At 33.7% G+C, this 27,886-nt stretch overlaps 1 long non-coding RNA gene across 2 annotated transcripts in view; it reads left to right on the forward strand.

The window, feature by feature from the left end:
- LOC145258174 (uncharacterized) overlaps positions 1-27,886 on the forward strand; it is a 52,569-nt gene that overhangs the window by 8,696 nt on the left and 15,987 nt on the right. Inside the window, exons 2-4 of one of the 2 annotated variants that reach the window (XR_013864064.1) lie at positions 10,918-11,491; positions 15,849-15,916; positions 22,730-27,393. This is a non-coding gene — a long non-coding RNA (uncharacterized LOC145258174). Of the gene's footprint in view, positions 1-10,917; positions 11,492-15,630; positions 15,917-22,729; positions 27,394-27,886 lie in introns of those variants that run through there. The other variant, XR_013864063.1, reaches the window with a different exon arrangement.

Below are 27,886 nucleotides of genomic sequence, written 5' to 3' on the forward strand. Positions count from 1 at the left end.
TTTTAGAATTCCGTTTTCGAAAATAAGGATTGTTGCCTGAAGAGGTCTCTAGTTAGTAAATACTAGTAGACCGAAACATGTTCATAACTGTGTAGCAACAAACTACTGCTTATGTAAAGACAAATTTATATATATATATATATATATATATATATATATATATATATATATATATATATATATATATCCTGAGAAAGAGAAAGAGAGAGAGAGAACGATTTTTTTAACAAATAATGGCATAGTTGTCTTCATAAGAAGAGACAGAGTATTTTGTTTAAATGGAAAAACACTTCCAAATTCTTCAAACCTCACTACCACAGGTCAAGCCCTACCCTTTTCTTCTGCATACTTTTATATTGGGGAGTGGGGGCGCACACATAGACTTTTGCCAAATTCCAAAGTCACATTGTCCATTAATTAATGTATTGGTAACATTGAGTTCTCCCTCTCCTGCTTCAGGGCACATTTTCCTGGCCGTCTCAATTGCAATTTAAATTGATGGAACTCACGCAGACTTTACATGAGGAAAAAAATCAATTCCTGGTCTACTGACACTTTTGTCCCCTCTTATGTTCAATAAAGATTATGCGAATCATAGATCAATACATGACTTGTATAGAAAGCTAATCTGAAAGGAGGCTCTTTACTACATATATTATATTATACTTAATACTAGCCTGGGTGCCCGGCGTTGCCCAGGTGTTTGGAGGTGTGTGTTGAAAAAAAATGTGATAGTAGACAGGTAGGCTCGAACCCGTACCGCGAAGAATGTGAAAAAAAAAAAAACGTGATGTCTTTGCTGTTGCGTCCATCGCCAAACCGGAAGTGGTGAAGTTTAAATTAAGGTTAGTTAATCGAAAAGAGGGGATGACTTTCGAAAATATCAGCGAAAAATGCGACCCCTCCCTGTAGAAAAGTGCCCAGTTGAGGGTGAAGAAATTAATGATTTTAGCCAATTTTTCGATATTTGTCGTCCAAAGGGTCGGGCTTTAAAACGATACTAATCTCGTGAAAATCCGACACCTCTGTCGAAAGTTTTAGACAGACATGCAAACATACATATATACATTTAAACAGACAGGTGAGATTTATATTATAGATAACCAAGTACTAAATTTAACCAACCATAAATTAACTAATACTATCTTAGTATAAATTAACCAATACTATTGTAGTATAAATTAGCCAATAATATTTAAGTACCAATTAAGATTAATATCCTAATATCCTAGCACAAAATAACCAATCTTAGTATAAATTAACCATTAATATTTAAGTATAAATTGACTAATAATATCCTAATATCAAATAACCGATTTGTGTAAAATAATCAATAATATGTTAGTATAGATTGGCCAGTTGCTCAGTGCTATAAGAAGCAAAATAAAAGTTAAATAGTGTTTGTAACATTTTTATATTAAAACTTCTGTCTCTCTTCTTCTCTTTCTATCTGTCTCTCTATCGTTCTCACTTTCCCTCTTTCTCATTTCTGTCCCTTTCCTCCACTCTCTCATTCTCCTCCGCCCATTCATCCCTTGTTATTTTAATGTGTTGAAAAAAAAGTACCCTTACTGGCAAAGTTTCATTTCCATACATTATCACACTGTGTCATCGTAGTCCTAGACTCTTCATTTTCTCTCCTCTTCTCCTCAAAGTCCACGGTACCACGGTGTGCTGCACATCTCCACATCTTCCTGTCCCTGGCAGTTTCCTCCTATGAGGACAGGCCGATGTTTGTTAGAGCCAGAGTGCGCTTGAGTTGATCTTTGTAGCGTATTTTTAGGGCTCCTCATGGCCTCGTACACTGGGCCAATTCCCCATACAGCATTTTCTTTGGGAGCCTTGAATTATCCATCCAGTGGACGTGTCCTATCCAGCGGATGTGGTGGTGGATGATGGTGGGCTCAACGCTAGTCATTGAGGCTCATTCTAGGACTTCAATATTAGTAGTGTGGCTCTCCCAACTGATTTCAAAAGCTGCCTCAGTTTAGTTTGCTGGAAGCATTTTAAATTTTTTATATCACTTCTATACAGCACCCATGTCTCACATGCATACAGGAGCATGGAAAAGACTATTGCCCGGAACATCATTATTTTAGGGGATCATCGTTAGTGTGTGGTTGTTGAACAGTGATGGGAAGAGAACGTTTTCAGGGCAGGTGATCAAGTAAAATAAATGGTGTCTTGGTGGGGCACAGGCCTATAATACATTCCTCTAAAAAGGCCACTTTTAAAACAGGAGTAAAAGGGACAGGTGCTTGGGTACCCCCTAGCATCCCCACCCCCTGCACGTCCCTGTTGTTGAATACATGCCCTGATCCTGTTCTCCATTTTCTTTTTGCATGTGGTAGCAGGTGTTAGGATGCACCCTAGGTAGGCGAACTGGTCCACTTCTTCTAATGGTTGGTTGTTTACTGTGGTGTTAAAGTTTGAGAGCATCATTCTTGGTGGATGTTGGACGAGTTTCCAGACATTATCACTCAGCTATGACAAAAGAATATTCTTCTCATTATTTTGACTCTCGAATATATATCTGACACAGGTAGACACAGTCAATCAATTGAGAACCACATTACTCTATATGAAAGCATATAAAATATTAATTGATATATACTCGAGAGTCAAAATAATGAAAAGAATATTCTTTTGTCATGGCCCTGATTATCACACTGCATACATATACCTGATAGACTCTTCCGTTGATCGACAACGGTAACGCTCTGCTGGTTAACTTCTGGACAACCCTAAAGACCTCCCAAAAATACTTTCTCTACATTGTAGTTGTCATCCGTCTCTGTTGTCTTTCATGTTTGGCATGCTTTAGGAATCGTGGAAGAACTGCATTCTCTTTGATTTATAAAGTATTATTTTTTTTTATTATTTGTATTTTACAATAATATGCAGAGAACTTTTTCAGGGTAGGTGCTCAAGTGAAAAAAAACGGCAAAAATATAGTAATGAACACCGTCTCGGTGGAGCACAGGCCTATAATATATTCCTCTGAAAAGGGCACTTTTAAAATAGGATTAAAAGAGGCAGGTGTTTGGGCACCCCTAGCACCACCACCCTCTGCACATCCCTGGTAGTTTATGTATATTGTGTGGCATATGGTAAAAAGAAACTCTCTTTTTGCACGGCCTTGAACCTGTCTTGGGCAGGAAGAAATAACATGCTTTTCTTAACATCCAAAAAGTTATATCACATTTTAATGGTACTTTGTGGCGATAGTAAGCTGCCAATCAAAACTCTCTCACTCTTCTCTCGCTGGACGGAAATCGCGACTGACCTTGTTTTGAAATATCAGGTACAGAGGGTTAGGTCGGAATGGTAAGAGCACTGTAACAATTTCCATTCAAAAAACAAAATAAGGGAAGCAAGAGTTAGAAGGCTGCAAAAAGTAAACCCAAGATCCATTTTTACACTTGATTAATTCATGCAGTGTATTTAATAATGAGTTATATATATATATATATATATATATATATATATATATATATATATATATATATATATATATATATATATATATATATATATATATAAAGTAATGTGATTGATAATTTAAAATTTAAAAATCAAATTATAATTAAATTAAAAATCCGTTTCATAAGAAGGAACAATAACAAAATCAATTATCTGTACGATCATTTCGGAAAACAATGCTTTTTATTGTGGTATACATCAAGTTACGTACAATAATTACATATAGTTTTTTAATAAGCAAGGTCTCCTCGTCAGCAAATTTTGAAGGGGTTTTATTGAATTTAAAAGACACCAATATCAATAAGATAAAAAGCTATAGCAAACATCTAAATGAATATTTTAACCATAGTTCCTGATTTCAAAAAGCGAAAAATTAAAAGATTCATCTGCCTTACTTTTAATGCTAGGTTTATTTATGGTGTCTTTTTTTAAATTATCAATCACATTACTTAATATTGAATTAGCTCTAGGACATTTAACTATCTAGCTTATTATATATCTAAATTACAACGAGCACTTTCTATTTCCTGTATTTTAATTAAACTAGTAATTTCACTGTTACATTAAAATACACTCAGCTCTTTAGACTATTGTTCTAATCTCCTTTAAATTATATATATATATATATATATATATATATATATATATATATATATATATATATATATATATTAAGTAATGTGATTTATAATTTAAAATTTTTTAAAATTTTTAAAATTTAAAAATCAAAATTTAATTAAATTAAAAATCAGTTTCATAAGAAGGAACAACAACAAAGTCAATTATCTGTACGATCGTTTCGGAAATCTAGGACATTTAACTATCGAGCTTATTATATATCTAAATTACAACGAGCATTTCCTGTATTTTAATTAAACTAGTAATTTCACTATTACATTAAAATACACTTAGCTCTTTAGACTATTATTCTAATCTCCTTTAAATTATATATATATATATATATATATATATATATATATATATATATATATATATATATATATATATATATATTAAGTAATGTGATTTATAATTTAAAATTTTTTAAAATTTTTAAAATTTAAAAATCAAAATTTAATTAAATTAAAAATCAGTTTAGTGGGTAGCAAAAGTATTTGGTACATTGGTTTTTGTTGTATTTCTTCAAAAATATCAAGTTAATTTGAATGAAATCTACACTCAATCTTTGAACAGATATTATCTATCTAAAAATTAAAGTTTCAACCATTCTTTTTGCAAACATTTTTCAATTCCTTTATATTCTTGGGATCTCTTGCATGCACCCTTAACTTCTAAGTTTTCCACAGATTTTCAATGGGATTTAGGTCGGATGACTGGTTAGGCCACTGTAGAACACTAATCCCATTATCCTTAAACCATTTCATAGTTATTTTAGCCTTGTGCTTGGAATTATTGTTTTACTTAAAGATAAAGTCACGGCCCAATCCTAAATCTGCTGCACTTTTGAACAAATGTGTTGACAAAATCTGTGTGTATTTTGTTGCATTCATTTTTTCTTCTATGATTTCCATTCTTCCAACTCCATTTGCAGAAAAGCAGCCTCAAATCATTACATTTCCACCTCCAAATTTTACAGTGGGAATGGTAATAGATGGTTGAATTCTGTGCCCCCCCCCTCTTTGCACGGTTGTGAATCTTTCTTCCGAAAAACTCTATTTTTGTTTCATCTAACCAAATAACTTTGTTCTAGAAGTCATCCGATTCACATTGATATTTACAAACAAATTTCAAACGATCTTTCATATGTCTAGGACTCAACAATAGAGTCTTTCTCGGTGATCTAGAATACAGGCCTGTATGGTTCAATGAGCTGATTGTGTCCTTGCTTACTTCAATACCTACTTCCTGCGAATCCTTTTGAATTTCTGAACAAGTCAGAAATAGTTCTTTCTTCACGTTACGAGCAATGTAACAAGCAGTAACATTAGTTAATTGTCGTGGCCGACCACTTCTTAGAAAATTTTAAGTATTACCCTCCCACAACCCCTCCCACCCCCACCTCCCTGTTGTTTTCCACTTTCTCGGGACAGCCCCAACTGTACTCACCGCCAAATTTAGTTCTGAAGCTATTTTTCTGTACCTACGTATTACGTAAATTTTGATGTTCTGCCTTTATAAAAACTTAATAATGATAACAGAACTTACAGTGTATGAGGCAGTCAAGGTATACAATCGTTTTTGATCTGAAACCAGATCCACAACATCCCTCCAGTTTGTTTATGGTGTAATCAAATCTTTCCTTATTGTCTCCTTCCAGTTCAGTTTTTGGTCTTCCTTTTCCTCTTTTTCCATCAGGAGTTCATTAGAGCAATTGGATGTCAATTCTCCATAGGACCAATCTTAGGGTATGTCCGAGTCAGCCCAGATGTCGTTTGCAGATCATCGACAATAAACCCAGCAAGTCGATGCATATCCTTGCAAGGTAGAAAAGCGTAGATGTGTAATAAGATCTGTATAAAACTTTGAAGCAATTCCGGGGAATGCGAAAACGCAAATTACATGAATAGCTTATTCTCTTATTTTCTCGGCTTCATTTGGATTCACTTTCTTCGTCACTTTCTAAAGCAAAAAATACTGTTAGAAATTCGCTCAATATATGTTACCGTGACATAACTTGACATATATTCGGTGGTTTTTTAATAGTATTTTGTCTAGTTTATTAATTATAACACCTTTTCTCAAACTTACCGTGTTAAACAGAGAGTCGGGCGCCATTTTGAATTTTCCAATACATCGGTGAACACTGCATGTTTTTCGAGCTGAATAAACATGTTACATTGAATAAAAACACAAAAAATATATCCAGTTTGGTAGAAAAGTAACTTATCTTGCCTTTGATAACATTTATTTGTTATATATTTGTTTTTTGACAACTTTTTCGAATCTATGTGTACAATAATACAAACCCAACAATTCATATTAAATATAAGGCGATGTAGGAACAGTGATTAGAGTATGCAAAGAAGCTGATCAACAAGTTGAAAAACCCACTGGAACCACACCGGTTGCGGTTCTTCTCCAATGAGAAAAAATTTGGCCAAGATTAGAAAATCAACTCCCAGAACAACAGATGGTTTGCCGTCTTATCCAAGGGCGTCATAGTTAATATGTCATACGCCATCCACTATGACTATGCAACTATTACAGCTACGTGCCTGGAAAAACGGCACTAATAAACTTGACATAGTGATATGGGACAAGAAGGAGAAATGTGGCACAATGGCTAGCCCCTTTTTAAGGGAGCTGGGGTCTTCTATATTAATGACCCCTTTATCTAGCTTCTAACCTTGTGCCTGACCCTGTGATGAAGTTACAAACGTTTCATGCAGGTGTTTTGTGGGTTTGGGAATGTTAGATCATGTCGGTTGGGTTTGAATGACAGGTGTTATGAAACTTCACCGGTGTCAGAATAATTCAAGGAAGGTCAAACTTACACACATTTGAAGTTGAAAAATAAAACATTGCATGAAACGCATATTTCTCTCTCTCATTTTCTCTCTCTCTCTCTCTCTCTCTCTCTCTCTTTCCTTCTCTATTTCTCTCTTTCACTCCCTTTCTCTCTCTTTCTTCATTGAAAGAGAGAAATGAAATATAATTTCATTTGTGTGAAAACAGTTGAGGCTTGTGCGCTAATCGCAATGGGTCGCCTAAATATGCTTCCTACTGGTTAACTGTTAAATAAATTATATATATTTTTATAAAAATGCATTTGTCGCTATTTTTATACAAGTATTCGATTTCAGCATGCCATTAATGCCGACGATGGGAAGATGCCTGCAATGACCACACAAGATGCGACCCATGCCAGACAGTTATAGCCGACGACGTATCGACCCGTTTTTTGTTGAGATTTCCAGCATGTGTCTATTGTTTAGATATCCTTGGATATTGTTTATTCCCCAGGGAGCTGGTTGCATTCCCAAGACGTTCCTCAACCAAGTAACCCTCCCGGGGAGGCGGTAGTGCCACAGAAAGAAGCAACCTTAGTAAAAGTTAGTGTCTCCCAATGATGCTGGGTTAAACAGATCTGAGAGGGAAAAGACAACGAAATACCAAGGTCTTATGTACGGCATGAAAAGAAACTGGAATCATGGGAAGATCTCTGTCATTCTGGTACTTGTAGGAGCAACCAGACTCATGAAAAAGAATTAAAAAAAACTACCTAGCTAATATACCCAGTGAACCAAACGCAAGAGAAATACAAACAATTGATGGTTAGGATCATAAAAAGACCTCTCGGTTGAAATGTATAAGATAGTGGATGAATGTCTGCCATCTGGTAAGATGCCCCGTCCCCACCTAGAACAAAATAATAAAAGAATTAGAAAAAAAATAGTTTCCAACGACAACCCTGGTCTTTGGTGTCGTAAGTCCACTTCATGCAAGTTCATTTCTTCTCTAAGTGCCTTAGGCTGAACGTCAATGATGGCATACACATTGTGAGGTAGGTATTGAAACCGTGAATCGACCAGGAAGTTGTAGGTAGGTCATGCACGTGGCAGTTAGACTTGACCTGAAAACATATGCTGGGCTGTCAGAGAATTTTGTCAACTACACTTCATCAAATATCCAGCCTCTCAGCTCGTTCGACTATACTCCTCTCGGCTTCTATTGCGGAGTGTGGTGAAACGAGACACCAACAGAGCCAGCTTTAATATGAAGTTCGAGCTAAAAGCGAAAATTGTCAGAGCCTTTGCTGATCAGTTGGTATACAATTGTCAAGTTGTTTTCCCTTACCTTGAGATAAAAGGAGCTCTGTTCATTGTGTTAAGTTCTTACAGTGATCTCCCTTGCTTGTTATTGTAGATCCATTGATCGGAAAACAATTATGGCAGTTTTGATAAACAGCTGTATGTCTGTGATAGGAGTTATGTGAAGAGCAAATCAACATAGCATACTTTACTACAAGTTATTATTTTAAAAATACTGACAGCTCCCCCCCACCTCGTTCGATAATGTGATAATATACAGACATTCTTAAATAATCACCTTGATAGAAAAAGAGTAAATCAAAAACAATGGTCCAAAGCCAACTTCAAGTTATTATTAAAGATAAAAAGCTTCATCTAGTGAAAGCGACAGGGATAAATCTAAAAAAAAAAAAAAAAAAAAAAAGAAAGAAAAAGGGAATGAAATAAATCTGTTATTCTATCCTGGACAGCAATCCCGTGAACAAATATTGTTCACACCCTGTGCATATCTGTATTCATATTTACCAATCTAACTCTGCTCATAGCACGATCTGTTTTTGGTCAGTTCATATCTGTATATCCATATTCAGATTTACATATCCTAGTTTGCTCATATCAATCATCTGAAGCACAGCGTGTACATTAGAAATTATATATTATAGAAGCCTTTACAATGCAAATAGAATAAAACAGCTTAACTGAGATCTTATTGAGTTATCCTTATCTCTCTCTCTCTTTCTGTTACTCTCTTTCTCTCTCTCTCTCTCTCTCTCTCTCTCTCTCTCTCTATCTATCTATCTATCTATATATCTCCCTATATATATAGATAGGAGAGAGAGATTGATCGATTGATAGATAGATAGATATAAATAGATTAATAACTCAATAAGATCTGAGTTATGCTGTTTTATTTTATTTGCAAGTAGCCATACTAGTGTGTCTATCTATCTATCTATCTATCTATCTATCTATCTATCTATCTATCTATCTATCCATCCATCCATCTATGTATCTATCTATCTATCTATGTATCTATCTATCTATCTATATCTATATATATATATATGCATATATATATATATATATATATATATATATATATACATATAACTACTTCATTTACTCACATAAAATTAATATACTAAAGTATAGATTTATGCGTAAACTTTAAGTATTTACTTCAAAAGTGCTCAATACGTAGGTAGAGCTAGTATGTAGGTATCATACAGTTGTTGCGAAAATTTAGAGATGATAATTAAAGCACATAATAACAAAATACTAAATAAAAACAATGTAAACAACAACAAAATAAACAATAAAAAAGTAAACACCATGACAAAAATAAAACTAACACTAGCAGAAATAATAATAATAATAATAATAATAATAATAATAATAATAATAAACCAACCCCAGACAAAAACAACCATACTATAAATAAAAATACTAATAACGAACAAGATAAAGGCAACTGTAGACACCGCACACTTTGCCCAGTTCAAAATAAATGTCTAACTAAAAGCGTAGTTTATCAGGCAACAATATTTGCAAAAGAAAACCCGAATAACAAGAAATATTATGCAGGCATGACTTCCTTAGATTTCAAAACCCGATACTATGACCACAAAAGTACATTTAACAATAAAAAAACACCGTATAAAAACAACACTAGCGAATAAATACTGGGAACTCAAAGAAAGCGGACATTCGCCGGTAGTCGAATGGAAAATAATAAGACAAGCTACCACGTGTAGGCATCTAGACGACCCATGTAGATTATGTCTTCATGAAAAATTTGCTATCCTGTACTTTAAAGAACCCCAATATCTATTAAACTGTAGAAGAGAAATAGCAAATAACTATGTTCACAAAATAAAATTTATTCTAGGATAGCGATACAAAATAGTTTTAAAACTAACAAAAACAATAGAAAATAAACAAATAAATAAAATAGACATGAATATATATAAACGATCACACATATATGTATGTATATATATATATATGTATATATATATATGTGCATATATGTATGTACACATATATATATTTATATATAAACTAACAATAATAATAAAAAAAAACACTAACCTAGTTTTAAAACAGATCTTTTGTCCGATAAAATGCATGCCCATTGGCTGATAGGAAGAGGCGCGGTGGACACTAGAAAGCTGATTGGCTAACTAAATCCTCAATAGAAGAGGACCATATAAAAACGATAAACAACCACAGAATTCGTGCATAAGTCTGAGGAATCCTAGAATGGATGAAACGCCGAATATTCAGTGTAGCTTAATCGTCATATATATTCTATAACTTACTATATATATATATATATATATATATATATATATATATATATATATATATATATATATATATATATATATATATTAAATAATTATATTTAAAAACAATATATATGCCGCTCCCCATTTGGGGGTACCAAATTGTAAAATGGAAAATTATTCCCAACTCGCATTTTTCCCAACTCGCGTTTAGGTAAAAATGCACTTACATATAAATAATTGATTTCATTCAAAAAGTATGGTGAACAAAAACAAAGAAATAACATCTGCATGTATTGTCACATAATCGTTAAAATAGATTATATGTTTTAAAGAGAAAATTCTAAATTTTAATTTTAGGCCAACGGAGAGTGTATCGTCTTTTTTATTTTTTTTATTTTTTATTTTTTTTTTGTGTTGTTTAATTATCACAGAAGCAAAAGAACAGAGAAAGAAACAGAGGTCGAACATGTAATGAGGGAGAGGTTGAATCTATAACGAGAGAAAGAGAAGACGAGAGAGTTGAAGAAAACATCCAACAGATACTAACACCACCTCAACCCCTTAAGGATGAGTCAGCAAGTTGATGAGGTCATCCGGTCAGCGCACTCCCTGACCCCTTTTAGTTCCGTGGTGCCAAGCATCAAAAGTGAACAAAGAAGGAGAAGGGCAAGCAAAGTACAGAGAAGAGAGAGAGAGAGAGAGAGAGAGAGAGAGAGAGAGAGAGAAAGACAGACAGACAGACAGACAGACAGACAGAAAGAGATTCCTTTACACTCTCATCATGGCTGCCATGGAGAACGAATGGGGAAAAGAGGCGACCCGATACCGATTGAAGGAGGTCATGTCAACAATGTCAGCTGAGGACGCTCTTGCGAACACGATAGAACATGGTAAACCAAAAATTCATGGTGCAGAGAGATAATACAACAAAACAGAAATACCACAGGTTATTAACAGTCAGTTGAAATGGTTAAAGTGGTTCAACATTCCACATAAAAGACATTTGTAAGTTTTACCACTTCTGTCTTTCTCTCTCTCTCTCTCTCTCTCTCTCTCTCTCTCTCTCTCTCTATATATATATATATATATATATATATATATATATATATATATATATATATATATATATATATCTCGGGCGATATTGATATATTTTTCGTAGGAATTTTTAGACATTAGTGTAAGAGACCCCCTCCCTATCTCCCTAATCTGTTTTTTAATTTAATATCACCTTCCTTCTCCCCCTCCTCATCACAGCCTATTTTTGCAATAAAATTAATTTAAACTTTACCACTTATGTTCGTGTTTTTGTTGCTTTCATACGTCGTTTCATTTGTCTATTCCATATTTTCCGGGTTTCGAAAGAGTCTCCCCACATCCTCTCTTGTTTTAACCCAGGGGACTTTGTTCATTTTTTTTTTTTTGTTGTGTGAGTGCCTTACGTAGTCCCAACGTGAAGCACATTCGTAACAATATATATATATATATATATATATATATATATATATATATATATATATATATATATATATATGAGCAAACAGTTAATAAAATATGTTAAAAACACTTTGAAATGAGTTAAAAACATATTAAACCTGAAAAGGAAACACTAGATAAATAGATAGTCCTTAATCCGCGGAGTTTCGAAAAAATACTCTACTTCGGAATTAGCAAAATGCGGGATCGGATTTTGCATGCAGAAGTATTTGATAAAACAACAATTTAATTTTACCATCTTGAATCATTTTGGTAAATTCAATTGTAATTTTCATTTATATATATATATATATATATATATATATATATATATATATATATATATATATATATATATATATATATATTGAGTAAGATGATTGATAATTTATAATTAAAAATTAAAAATCGGTTTCATAAGGAAGAACAAACAAATCAATAAATTGTACGATCGTTTCGGAAACGATGTTTTTATTGAGATAGACAATAATTCTTGGACAATAATATTATTATATAGTTTTTTGAAACAAAGTCTCGTCATCAGCAAAAATATTGGGTGTTTTTTTTTAAAAGGTACCAAAAATAAAACTAGCATTTTTTAGGTAAGGCAAATGTATAGTTTAAATTTTCTTTTCTCTTTTTTTTTTTTTGTTTTTTTTCTACGCGACGTTTAGCCTCCATTTTATTTGCGGGTTTGTATTACTGTACACATAGATTCGAAAAAGTTGTCAAAAAACAAATATATAACAAATAAATGTTATCAAAGGCAAGATAAGTTACTTTTCTACCAAACTGGATATATTTTTTGTGTTTTTATTCAATGTAACATGTTTATTCAGCTCGAAAAACATACAGTGTTCACCGATGTATTGGAAAATTCAAGATGGCGTCTGATTCTCTCTTTAACACGGTAAGTTTAGGAAAAGGTGTTATAAATAAAAAACTATACAAAATACTATTAAAAACCCGCCGAATATATGTCAACCTATGTCACGGTAACATATATTGAGCGAGTTTTTAACAGTATTTTATCTGGGTTTTTATTTATAACACCTTTTCCCAAACTTACCGTGTTAAAGAGAGAATCAGACGCCATCTTGAATTTTCCAATACATCGGTAAACACTGTTTTTCGAGATGAATAAACATGTTACATTGAATAAAAACACGAAAAATATATCCAGTTTGGTAGAAAAGTAACTTATCTTGCCTTTGATAACATTTATTTGTTATATATTTGATTTTTGACAACTTTTTCGAATCTATGTGTACAGTAATACAACCCCTTATTTGCTTCAGACGAAAGTTCGTAACATGCGGTATTCCTATGTAGTATTCATCCAATGTTTTGGTTATTTTTGGAGTGCTGTGACCCACGTGTGAGTAAAGTTGACATTCTATATTTCGATGACACCCACTTCTTTGTTGTGGTAGAGTGGAAATTTCTTCGTCATCAAAATATAGAATGTCAACTCTACGAGCACGTAGGTCACAGCACTCCAAAAATAACCAAAATATTGGATGAATACGACATAGGAATACCGCATGTTACGAACTTTCGTTGGAAGAGAATAAAATGGAGGTTAAACGGCACGTAGAAAAGAAACAAAAAAAAAAAAAAAAAGAGAGAGAAAAGAAAATTAAAGCGATACATCTGCCTTAAAAATGCTAGTTTTTATTTTTGGTGTCTTTAAAAAAAACACCCAATATTTTTGCTGATGAGGAGACTTTGTTTCAAAAAACTATATGATAAAATTATTGTCCAAGATTATTGATTTGTTTGTTCTTCCTTATGAAACCGATTTTTAAATTTAAATTTAAATTTTTAATTATAAATAATATTAAAATAGCTCTAGGATATATATGCCTATCGAGCTTATTATATGCCTGCATTACAACGACCACTGTTTTCTTTTCTTTTAATTGTATTAATTTACTAATACATTAAAATATACTCTGCTCTTCGGACTGTTGTTCTAATCCCCTTAATATATATATATATATATATATATATATATATATATATATATATATATATATATATATATATATATATTTAGAATTCAATAAAGCTTCCCCCAACATTCTATAATTCCTCTTAATCTTTTTCGCCCCTAATGAACCCTATGCTAGACGCCGCATCTCCTCCATGCTACCTAGCACCTTCTCTACCCTTCTGATGAGAAGCATTAGGCTTCGAAATGCCCTGGCATAAAGTGTCCCTTTCTATCTCCCAAATTTTGCTTGTATTCCATTATTCAATAAATTATCCATTCTATATTTACTAATATATAATTTTGTGACTTCATTTCATACTCTTGTTGTCCTATTATATATATATATATATATATATATATATATATATATATATATATATATATATATATATATATATATATATATATATATATATATATATATACAGTGATGATCATATTTATTGGCACGGTAAAATAAAAGTTAAATTTTGTCTAATAAATTCTAAAAAAAGGGATTAAATTAAAGAAAATAACAAAGTATATTATGTATTTTTAACTGGCTTTTCCGATGCAGCAATCGGATTTTAGAAAAAATAAATAACAAAGGAACAACAAACATAATTGCAAAAAACCCTTAATGCAGCACAAAGACATACACATCAACATATATATGTATTATACAGACAGAAATATACATGTAGACATCATAGAAACATATATATATAAATTGTACAAGCTCAGATATATATATATATATATATATATATATATATATATATAAATAATGATAAAATAATATTAATAAGTATTTAATAGGTCTAATAGTAAGGCCTCCACTTAAAACTGTGCATGCTTATCCATACCAGCGTACGTGTACACACACACACACACATATATATATATTAGGGATGGGAGGATTCCAATATTTTTTCCGATTCTGATACAATTACCAATTCCGTGCTAAATTCCTGATTCTGTGCTAAATTCCCAATTCCGAAACAATTACCGATTCCAATACATATAAATCTCTAATTATTTAACTATAAGATTGTTATTTCTCCCGATTTTCGTAAAAACACATGTTAAATATGCAAATATTTTCCTAAACGTCAAAATACACTAGCGGAGGATGATCTATCGATTTTAGCTTTATTGGTAATTTAAAATCAATAAATATTTATTATTTTATCATTATTTCCAGCAATGGAAGATTTTGGTTTACACAAAATCAAATAAAAAAGGCAATTAAAAGAGTCGTTTTGGCATCAGAAAATAGGCATCAATTTTTCTGATTCCGATACCGATTTTGATACCCCCAAATCTTTTGATTTTTCCGATTCTGATTCCAATTCCGATTATATATATATATATATATATATATATATATATATATATATATATATGTATATATATATATATATATATGTAAATACAAATGATAGTTAAAACAAATCAAGCAAGTAACTAGCCTAGTAGTTATTACATATACATACAAATACACATTTATTTACACACGCACACATATATATTGGCATAAAGACACAACATATATATACATATACACATACATATACAGACATATGCATACACATCCATATATAAGCATATACATACATACATACATACATACATACATACATACATACATAAACGCATACATATGTACTCATATTATCAAACAAATATATTAATCCATATTCATACACATACACAAAAATAAAGTGAGTGAACAAGTAGAGCTATGAAGCTAACGATGCATAAATAGATATAAATAAATATAGATAAATGGATATATTATAATAGATGGTTGATGACTACATGGGCAGGGTCCGGGATGATATAGGCTTGCCTTGAAATAAAAGATTGAAGCTTAAAATCCATCTTGTTTATCGATGCATCTGTCTGCAGTGACCACTTCCCAACGAGATGGCAGACCAGCGTCCAAGAAGAAATCATCCACTGGCCAAGGCAAGCAGGTATGTACGCATTATGCTATTTGCACATACATGTCTTGAGATGGCAAAAAACGGTGTAAGGATAAGAACACACACCCACACACACATATAACAGTGAACTGCACGTAAGATACGTAAGAACATACACACACACACACACACACACACACACACACACACACACACACACACGCCCGTATATGTAAGAACGGTGATAAACACACAGACTCGTAAAAGTACTTGTAACAAGAAAACGTAAAAGAGAACGATTAGAAACAGAAACGTTTAATAATAATAGTAATAAATAAATAATAAACAGGACAGCAAAACATTTATGGTAACATATTGAATAGGGATGTTGTAGTCATCTGTGCGCTTATAAGGCATCACGGTTTATTGCATCTATAATTACCATATTGTTGTGTGTCTCATGTTTATTTTGCATGATCAAGTGAGAATGGCTGAAAGATTGGGTGGTTGTTTGATTGCATTAATGGGTGGAAGGTAAGTTATGGACTTAATAACAGGATTATTTTTTTGGTTGTTGTAAGTTTTCTTAAGGTGCGTTGTAATTTTGTGCATGCGTTGGCCGTGGTGAAAAATCATGTGGATGCGTTTGTCAGTGGTTTTTTGTTTGGATTTGAGGAGACGTAATCCATCAATTTTATTAGTTTTTTAGGCTTGTTTAATATATTTAATGGGATATTGGTTATTGATGAATTCTTGCGTAAGCTTTGTGATATGGTGTATGTAGTCTAGAGGATCCAAGCAGATGCACTTTATTTGTATGCCCAAACTGTAAATGATAGATTTTTTTTTAGGTTTAACAGATGGTGGCTATAGAAATTGAGGAATGTATGATTGTTGATGGCTTTAGTATAGAGGGACGTAGTTATTCTGTTGTTATGACAGTGACATCTAAGAGTGGGATGGAGTTATATGAGTGTTCCATGGTAAATTTTATATTGTTATGTGAATTATTGATGTATTCATGGAAATTCTTTAAGTTGGTTAATCCATGTGGTTATATGAATAAAAGATTATCAATTATCGCCAATAGTGGGAGGGTTTGAGGGGGAAGTTTTGTAGAAGCTTGGTTTCTAGCATATGCATAAAAATGTTGGCATAGCTGGGGGCCATTTTAGTTCCCATGGCGGTGCCTTTGTTTGAAGATAGTTTTGATTGTTGATTTTAAAATTGTTGTGTGCGAGGATGAAGTATATAAGGTTGCAAATGTATATATATATATATATATATATATATATATATATATATATATATATATATGAATGACTACTTCACTTAATCACATAAATTAATATACGAAAGTATTATTTTATGCATAAACTTTAAGTATTTGCTTCAACAGTGCTCAATACATAGGTAGAGCTAGGTAAGTGAAACACGGAATATTCTGTGTAGCTTAATTGCCATATATATTTTTATAACTTACTATATATATATGTATATATAGTGCCACCAAAAAAGAAAGTCTGCACTTGTCAATTTTTTCAAAAATCGCAAATTTAAGCTAAATTGAATGTACCTGTTTAAAAAAACCTATACCTCATTTGATTCGCCTTTTATTCCTCTATAATTTTACCTGTTCATATTTGACTTTTAATTGAAGTATCCTAGTGTTCACGTCAATTTAAAAAATTAACTTCAAATTGAGAAGGCAAAAAGAATCTCTTCAGCAACAAATAAGCATGTGACTCATGTGCTTTGCTATCCAATAAAGATGGATCAAGAGAAGGCGTTTTAGCACTTGAAGGTCTAAGATCACAGAGCAATAAATTGAAAACGGTGTTCTTGGAGAAAAGTGCACTAAGCGATTATAGTTCAATGGCAGATACATTGTTATATTCAATGTGATGTTATTGTAAAAAAAAAAAACTCTATGTAATAAATATCCAGTGACAAACACGTTACAATGTCACTGGAGAAAAGAATACCACAAATCAAAGTTCCAGTGGTGAGCTCTTGTAACATTTTATGTAAAACAACAACTATGAAAGGCAGAAATTACTGGATACAGTTACAAGACTTAGCATTGCTATTATGTTGCGATTAACCACTTGAAGAAGGCCAAAGGATCCGTTGGTCAAAATGTGGTGAAGTACAATAACTATGATAGATGAGGATAACAGTCCGCAAAAATGAATACAAAAATTATGAAGCCTCATCTCAAAGGATTCCATAAATAATATACAATACCATTCCGTACAGACCCGATAATGGAAGACCAAATAAAACCACAAAATTGAATTTATAAGACTATAAGTCCAACCCTGATCGCCTTTTGGGGCCCATGGTGCAGTGGATAGAGGTGTGGAGTCTCTATGGTTCCAGGTGACCATTGTCTGAAGATAACAGTTTCAATCCTATCCGAAGCAGGCCAGAGGATTAGTTATTCAAAAGGTGGTGATACAACAACAACTATGGAGAGCAGTAATTACTATATACAGTTACAAGACTCATTATTCCTATCATGTCGTGGTTAACTACATAAAGATGATAACGCAAGACTGTTCCTTTTTTGCTTATTCATAAAATTTGATTTTAGTAGTTAAAAAAAACTACTTAATCAATTTACGTAATTTTTGAAATATGACATTTTCATTCTGTAACAGGTACGTACATAATAATTTTCTTTTTACAATTTTTCTGTACTAGCAGTTCAGCTCAGCTTTGCTCGGGCCCTATGTACTGTTCATAACTTTATGTGGATACGTAAATCAAATTAAAAAGTTTGATCCATGTACATCAAATTTTCAAGTGTTTAGACTCAAAATTGGTGGGAGTTGTTATGTAGAGTTTTCAAAGGTCAAATCGTTGAACTTTGACCCCTTGACAGCCAAATTTCTGTCCAAAAATAGATTAAATAGATTTTTCCAAATCTCAATGCCCCTTATGTCAAATCTCGAGTCTGTAGACTGAAAATTGACAGAGTAATTTGGTAGGGAAATGTACACAGACAGACAGACACACACACACACACACACACACACACACACACACACACACACACACACACACACACACACACACACACACAGACAATTTCAGTTTTATAGATATATTAGCAGTTCAGCCCAGCTTTGTTCGGGCCCTATGTACTGTTCATAACTTTATGTGCATATGCATATATTAAAAAGTGTGAATATGTATGGTAATGCCTTTCTATATAATAGGCTTCCTTAACTACCATAGAGAAAAGTTGGCAGAGACTGCAGACCTCAAACTTTTTAAAACTTTTACTCCAATTTTGACACCTTAACTTATTGCTATGGGCTCAAATAAAATTAAAATGTTTGCCCCATGTCCAAGTAACCTACATCTAAAATTTAAAGTGTTTAGACCCAAAATTGGCAGAGGAGTTTGGCAGAATCTGCAAAGGTTAACTGTGTAAACTTTGACCTATTGCCAGCCAAATTTTCGCTCAAAAACTGATTAAAAAACTTGCTGCATGTCTGAATACCCTTTATGTAAAATTTCAAATGTTTAGGCTCAAAATTGGCTTAATAGTTTGCTAGAGACCGCAAAAGTAAAATCTTTTGAACTTTGACCCCTTGGAAGCCAAATTTTCAGAAAAAAAAAAAAACGATTAAAAAGCTTGGCCTATGTCTGAATACAATTTATGTCAAATTTCAAATGTTTAGACGAAAAATTGGCTGAGTAATTTGGTAGAGACTGCAAAGTTCAATTTTTTTTTTAATTTGACCCGAATTATGACCACTTAATATTTATTGTTTTGGGCTCAAATCAAATTATAAAGTTAGATAAATGTCCAAGTAACCTATATCTAAAATTTCAAGTGCTTTGAGCCAAAATTGGCGGAGAAGTTTGCTAGAGTTCTCAGAGGTCAAATCGTTGAACTTTGACCCATTGACAGCCAAATTTCTGGCCGAAAACCGATTAAAAAAATTTTCCCAAATTACAATACCTCTTATGTCAAATCTCGAGTCTGCAGACCCAAAATTGACAAAGTTATTTGGTAGGGAAGTGTACACAGACAAACAGACGGACACACACACACACACACACACACACACACACACACACACACACATTTTCACTTCTATAAATACTAGCATTTCAGCCCTGCGTTGCCCGGGTGTTTGGATGTGTGTGTTGAGCAAAAAAACAACAAAGAAAGCGATCAATTTTTTTAAAACTTTGACCCCTATTATGGCCCCTTAAGATTTATTGTTTTGTGCTCAGATCAAGTTATTAAGTTAGATCCATGTCCAAGGAACCTATATCTAAAATTTCAATTGTTTAGACCCAAAATTGTCGGAGGAGTTTTGTAGAGTTTTCCACGGTAAAATCGTTGAACTTTGACCCCTTAACAACCAAATTTCTGGCCAAAAACGGATTACAAAGATTTTCCCAAATCTCACTACCATGTATATCAAATTTTGAGTCTGTAGACTGAAAATTGACAGAGATATTGTGTAGGGAAATGTACACACACACACACACACACACACACACACACACACACACACACACACACACACACACACACACACACACACGCACACACACATACAGACAGACACTTTTACTTTTATAGATATATAGATAGATTTTGTTTTGAAAATAGTTTTACTTCTAAATAAGCACCTTTTTTTAATTTTTAAGTAAACAAAGAGAAAACAACAACAACAACAACAAAAGGAGACCTCCAAAGCACTTTAGAAATATACTCTCCTCCCTCACCACGACGACGACCACCAACAACAACACTATTCCTTCGGTTTGAAGCTAGACAGCACAACCTCAATATGAGAAGTAGTATCTGACGAGGATTGAAGTCGACAGATGAATATGAGAATTCATCCCTGGCAGAGCGGACTCAAACCGTTAAAAACTGCTTGCATGCAACTACAGGAGGGTTCATGAGGATGGATGGGGGTGCGCCTTGCAAAAGGAAAACTTAGCTGTCGCTACTATTCGCTGCACGTTTCTGCACAAGGTTGCGCAAGCTGGTTTGCAGCGATACGGCGGAATGTTGAATGGTAGTCTGGGTGGGTGGGGGGGGGTTTGTAAAATATGGATGGCAGGGTGCAGAGAAAGACAGACTTTGTGTCTGGCAGTTTTTTTTTTTGTTGTTGTTCTTTCCTTTTTGCTTCATTTTTTATTCTAAGAGTAACAGGTGCAGAAGCGTGTTCTGAGATGTATCGAGTTGAATGAATGTAAAAAAAAAAAAAAAAAAAAAAAAAACTCAGACAAAAATAAGAGGCGCCAACATTTCCATCTTGATATTCACAGACTGATATGTTGCTATTTTATTAATGGGACTAAAAAACATTTATAAAATATAAGCCCTTTTGGCTAAGGACAAAATGTAGTATCTGTTCTGATATTATACTTCGCTTTTTCTATCCTCGGTCAGTGGAGGAGAAATCCTTCTAGACTGGGACAATTTAAAATTTTTGTTCCTATCCAGAGTGCCCCCCCCCCCTTTTTTTTTTTGAAGAGCTGGATTTTACCCACATTAAAAACTGACCTTGTGTCTAACTTTGCCCTCGTGGGGAGGCAAGTAAATAGAAACAAACAAATATAAAATTTAGACTTTTAAACTTAAACTAACAGACCACCCGGCGTTACCCGGTCGTAAAATATGCTTAAATATGATATGTTAATTCATGCAGATTCCATATTTATTATCATTAGAGCCAAGTCTCTCTTGATTATTATATTGTACCTAATATATAATAAACGTAGATTCCATGAACAAAGTTTCTTTCTTAGAACTGCACGCCTATGGAATTGTCTTCGTTTTCCTGCTTTCCAGCTGACTACAATATGGTTGTCTTCAAGTCTAACGTAAACAAGTTTTTGATGAGCCATTCCACTTAAGTTAACAAATTTACCGAATTTCCATTACTAACGATTACTATATCGTCAAATTGTCTACTGTACACTCTTTAACCCTTATCCTCGAGTGACCTCTTGGCCTTAATAAGTGGTAATGCCTATGTAAAAAAAAAAAAATAAACAAAAAAGCTGCCGTCCAGCTTAATCTGGTCGTAAAATATGCTTAAATATTATATTTTAATTTATGCGTAGTTCATATTAATTATTATGGAACCAATGCTTTATTGATTATTATATTATACCCATTATATAATAGTGATTTCAAAAGTTACAAACAAAAAAGAATATGACTTGGGTGCTGTCAGCTAGAATCGAAACTAAAACATTTAGCACTCCAGCGTTATTTGTTACCATCTGAGCTAAGTCCATACGCATATAAAAACTTTTAAAATAACGTTGCTAAAAGTATAAATGTATTTATGAGCATGCATAGAAGTAAACCATTCAGTCGATTTATGCCTGCGGAATCCAATTTTTTTTTTCAAATTTGACCCTTTAGCAGCTATTTTTACCGGTTAAAAACAAAATCGAATTTGTTCCACAGGTCGAAATCCCCTATCTATCAAATTTCAATTCTGTAGACCAAAAATTGACAGAGTTCTTTGGTAGAGATTTGCCGCAGTTTCAAAATCACCGCCTTACATTTTTTCTTTCTTTCTTCGCTCCTGCTGTTTTCTTTGCCTTCCCTAAAACAAAGGATGCGATTGGTTAATGCGAGCTAACATATGAACAATTATCTGGGTTCAGTGAATACATTCACCTTCCCTTTCTCTTTATCATCGACTTCGCTACGCACGTCGGAATTCAAATATATCAAACAAAACAGGCAACTGACTTTTTACCTTTTAGACAAAATTAATTTAAATTGAATCATCAAACTCCCAAGCTACGTTTGATTGCATAAATTTTGTTCTAGAATTGATTAGAGCCATTTGTTTGTCTTATTAGGAGCGACGCCTATAACACCACGCTGAATACAGTGAGCCTCGGCCCAACTAGTCAGTTTTGGCCAGGCGCCAGACCCGGCCGGGGGAGTAGGAGGAGGCTCCCGAAGCAACAACTAACGCTACCAGTCACGTCGACCGAACCCACCTGCCGGAGGATTCCCAGCGACACCAGCCATCTCAGCAGCAGTTCAAACAGGCCTTATCAGGGCTAATAAGTTTTTTCACTACAGCTTGCTTTCTGAGACCCACCAGCAGCAAACTTCACTCCCAATCTCCAGCGCTTTCAGCTCGCTCCAGTGCCTCCAGCTTCCTCCTGCAGCTTTCCTGCAACCTCGCCTGCACCTTGCTCCTCCGGCTTGCAATCCCGCTTGCACCTCGCTCCTCTGGCCTGCAACCTCGCTTGCAACCATGCTCCTCCAATCTGCGACCTCACATGCACCTCGTTCCTCCGGGCTGCAACCTCGCTTGCACCTGGCTCCCTACCGACTGTCCGTTCCTTAACACTGATCCTCCGTTCTCAGTGTTGTCTGTTCCTTAACACTGATCCTATGTTCTGTGTCGTCCGTTCCTTAACACTGACTCCTGCATTCTCACTATCCACCATGCATTTCGGATCACCCTGACGTCCAGCTGATCGTTCCAGACCCAGCGAACAACTCTGAACCACGCTACGTCTAGAGTACCTGTTCCAGACCTTAGCCTCCAGTGACATGCGACCGTCTGAACAACCAGCATTCAGATTATACAATTTTTCGCTTCCTTTATATATATATATATATATATATATATATATATATATATATATATATATATATATATATATATATATATATTTCTGTAGAAATATATTTTCTTATATATATTTTTTTTTTAAACGATATTTACTATTTTTTTCTTAATCGTAACCGCCAATGTTTTTTCTTGACAATATATCGGTTGTAAAGATGTCTCGAGGTTTATTTTAGGTTCTTTTTTTTTTTTTATAATCGCTAATTTATAAATATATAAATTTACTCTTAGATCGTTTTTATTAATGGAATGTCGCTTTGCCTTTAATGAATCATTTGTTTCCCAGCTCGGCATGTCTCTGGATATCTTGTTCAAATACATACATATATATATGGAAGGGAGGAAGCATGGCTGTGAAAACCTTTTCACCCGAATACGATGTCCAGCGTGTTAAAAATATACCATTTGTTGTAAAAATCTAATGGATAAACATCTGAAGAAATTGGCGAGGATAGGATATTTTTACGGAAACATAAATCGTAAAATTGCCAACTCATTAATGAAACGGCGGTAATGGAAAAATCCAGGAAATAAACGAAAGTTATAAAAAAGAAAACGTGAGTCTTTGAATTTTCAACAAAATTTTGCGCTATATATATATATATATATATATAGATAGATAGATAGATATATAGATAGATAGATAGATAGATAGATAGAGAGAGAGAGAGAGAGATATTATCTATTATTTTCCCATCACTTTGAACATAAACCCAGTTTAATACTAACCATGTATTTATGAAATTTAGATTTTTATGACGAGCATATTTCTCATATATCTATAATTTTTTCCCCATCTCTTCTCTATACAAACCCAGTTTAATACTCTGAATACGATTATTTATTTATAAAATTCAGAATTTTTTAATAAACAGATTGATTATGTAATCCATAATCCTTTCTCCATCCCTCCTAAGTACAAACCCAGTATAATACTGTTAATACAATTATTTTTACGATTCATCTTTTTATCATAAAAGATTTCCCATATAATCTATAATCTTCCTCCATCTCTTCTGAATAGAAACCCAGTTTAATACCATAAATACAATTATTTATCTATGACGTCATCATCATGTTATTCGATTAAAGTCTGTCTTACATGCTGTCATGTGTTTGACGGTTTTTGGAAATCAACATCCAAACCTATCTCTGACCAGGTCTTTATTTATCCCTCTTTCTTTCAAATTCAGTGTTATGACTTTCTCTTATGTTTTCAGTGGCCTACCCCTGCCGACTTACCTTGTTACTTCAACTGTTCTACATGTACTAACTAGTACAAGCATTCAGATCCATCCTTTCAATGTGACCAAACCAACAAAATCTCATGTTGAAATATTTATATTCAGAGTAAATATATTCAGCGCCTCATCATTTTCTGTTGATCATTCAAGTGGAGAGGAGTAAGAGTCGAATTCTTGAGGATGGAGTTTTCGGGCGCGCTTGGCAGAGGATCTGAATTGTTGGACTGCAGAGATGCATTCTGTAGCTGTTGGTTTTCTGGCATAAGTTCGAGTTCTGCCTCCAAACTACTCGTCCTATCACCCAATAGAGATAAGTGGCGTAGGGACACTGTCGTCTCTCATACATTATTGAAACAAACATGAGCATAGTCTGAAGTTAGGTTTGTAAAGAGAGAGGGGTAAGGGACATTTTTAATAGTGGTCAGTCCACAAACTGTGAGAGTGGAAAGGGGTCTTCCGAAAGGTATTTCTACTGAAGAATTTTGGTTTAGAAATTTATGCCCGAGAATAATGTCACTGCATAGATTCGCCATAATCGATAGCTTGACATTCAGACTCAGAGATACAACACAATGTCCAAGAGTAGAGGACGAATGAGAACTGCTGGCCATCCAAATTCTCTTAGAACTTATCATGACTACTGATCCGAGTATCTTAAGGTTATAAGGATAGATGAAATTTTCAGAGCTCCCAGTATCGACGAGTATCCTCATAGGTTCATCTTTGATTTTTCCCCATAAGGATGTACGAGATACACTTTCAAAGAAATTTAAAGAAGGAACTGATGAAATGAGAAGAGACTCGCTACAATTTATAGCAGTTGCTGTTGGAGATCTGCAGACATATGCGAAATGCACCTTCTTACAGGTTTTACATACTGAATTTCTTGTGGAGCTCCTCGCCCATTCATGACTTTGTGTTCCACAGAAGGAGCATTTCTGTCTTGAGAGCGCCGCTACTGTGGGTTGCTCCTTGCACCTCGACTGGTTATTCTCTTCTTCTGTTTTAGCTGTGAATATAAACGCAGTCAAGGAGTCTGACTGAGCGTATATTGTCAATTGTTTTTGTGCCATCTCAAGCTTGAGAGCTTTTTGTACACAGTATGTAAGTCAAGCTTCTCATTCTCCAAAAGTGTCTGTCTGATGTTGGATGATGAAATTCCATTTATAAATGCCTCCTGATGTATTCATCCCTCGCTTGTATCGCTCTAGAAATCACAGTCTTTGGCGAGTTCTTTCAAGAACTGTAAATAGAGTTCAACTGTTGATAGAGTTCAAAATAGACTTCGTAGCCTCTTAGGAGATGTCCTTTTCTCCTCCTTGCAACCTCTATCTCACAGAAGAGATGTTGCGAGTTTGTCTCTGATGTATCGTTATTTTCATGGAAAGTGTTCAACTGAGCTTCAATCTATGGTCCCCCCTCGCCAAACTTTCACAAGAAACACTCGTCTAGCTGTAAACACTATCAATAATTTCCCCCACTCTTTATCTGTGCCTAAACCTAAACGTAGATTCCATGAACAAAGCTTCTTTCTTAGAACTGCACGCCTGTGTAATTGTCTTCCGTTTTCCTGCTTTCCGGCTGACTACAATATGGTTGTGTTCAAGTCTAAAGTAAATAAGTTCTTGATGAGCCGTTCCATATAAGTTATTAAATTTATCAAATTTTCATTACTAATGATTACTATATTGTCCAATTTCTACTGTACACCCTTTAACCCTTATCCTTGAGTGGCCTCTGGGCCTTGATAATGTGGTGATGCCTATGTAAAAAAAAAACAAAAAAACATATTGGTCCACGCTTTCATTTGTTTGTTTGTAAATGCCTGCAAAAGATGTTTTTAGGCTGAACAAAAACTTCGTCGAGGGCATTCATGAATGTTTAGTAGTCATTAATGTCAAAAATGTGTTTGAGTATTGCTGGAGATACCAGGTTAATTAATAAATTGAGTTTTAACGCGTTCGTTAGTTGTGAACCGTTAACCGGTTTGAGGAATATGGTGAATGACCTCTTCCAGTGTCAGCAGCATCCATTTTCCTGGGGTCCAAATCCAGACATTCAGGTTTCAAGTATTTCTCCATTTTCAGAATAGAAGATGAAAGAGAAGAAATCCATGGCACACAGCATTGGAGTCAGCAGTAGTTGTCGAAAGAGAGCGCATGCTGTTTTACAAAAGCATATAGAATTAAAAAAACAAACTTTATGGGCAATTTGAAGTGTTTCAAAATCACGTAATGCGTTTCATTACGGGCATCGCCTGATTGAAAAAAAAGAAGCTATCTTTATTAAAATCACATGATACGAGTAACAACATTTTAAAATGTTTAATGTAAATACAATTTATCTTATAATGCTAATTCTGGCGTTCCGGAATTTAAATTGCAGATGTTCTTCTGGAACTACACCAGTTTCTTGTTTTGACGTTTGACAACTTGACATATGATGGTCTCGCTTTTTTTTTTTTTTTTTAATTTATTCTTTCTTTTCTTTAGTTTTTATGCTCATTTGTTTTGTCTTGTTTTGTCACCTGACGATGATTCGATGAAGAATCGAAAGCGCGCTAGTGATATTTATGGAACATTATTTATTATTTTTTCTTTTTTGATTTTGACACCAAAATGATTGAGACAAATTGATATATATATATATATATATATATATATATATATATATATATATATATATATATATATATATATATATATATATATATATAAATATATATATATATAAATATATATATATATATATATATATATATATATATATATATATATATAATCAAACAGGAAAATTTTTAAATCTTAAAAATATTTGCCTCAATTATGATTTTTCAAAGATTTTATTAACAATCTACTACCCATCATAGACAGACACTTTATTGAGTATGACATCAAAAAGAACGATTCAACTGCCACATCACAATGTCTTTAAAAGCTGTTTTAAATCCTGTCCAGTTAGGAGGATCCACCCTCCCAGACCTTACATGCTAGCTTTCAAGGGATAATAAGTTTATTGCTTACTATCTGAGATGCGTCTACCGGGGAATGCCGATAAGGCTGCCCAGGCCAGAATGCTCCTCCTTCAGGGTCGTTGACTTGACCTTTATCACTTTCCTGACATTG

Source organism: Euprymna scolopes, chromosome 33, assembly GCF_053919585.1.
Source record: "Euprymna scolopes isolate OS-2025 chromosome 33, ASM5391958v1, whole genome shotgun sequence".
NCBI classification, from domain to species: domain Eukaryota; kingdom Metazoa; phylum Mollusca; class Cephalopoda; order Sepiida; family Sepiolidae; genus Euprymna; species Euprymna scolopes.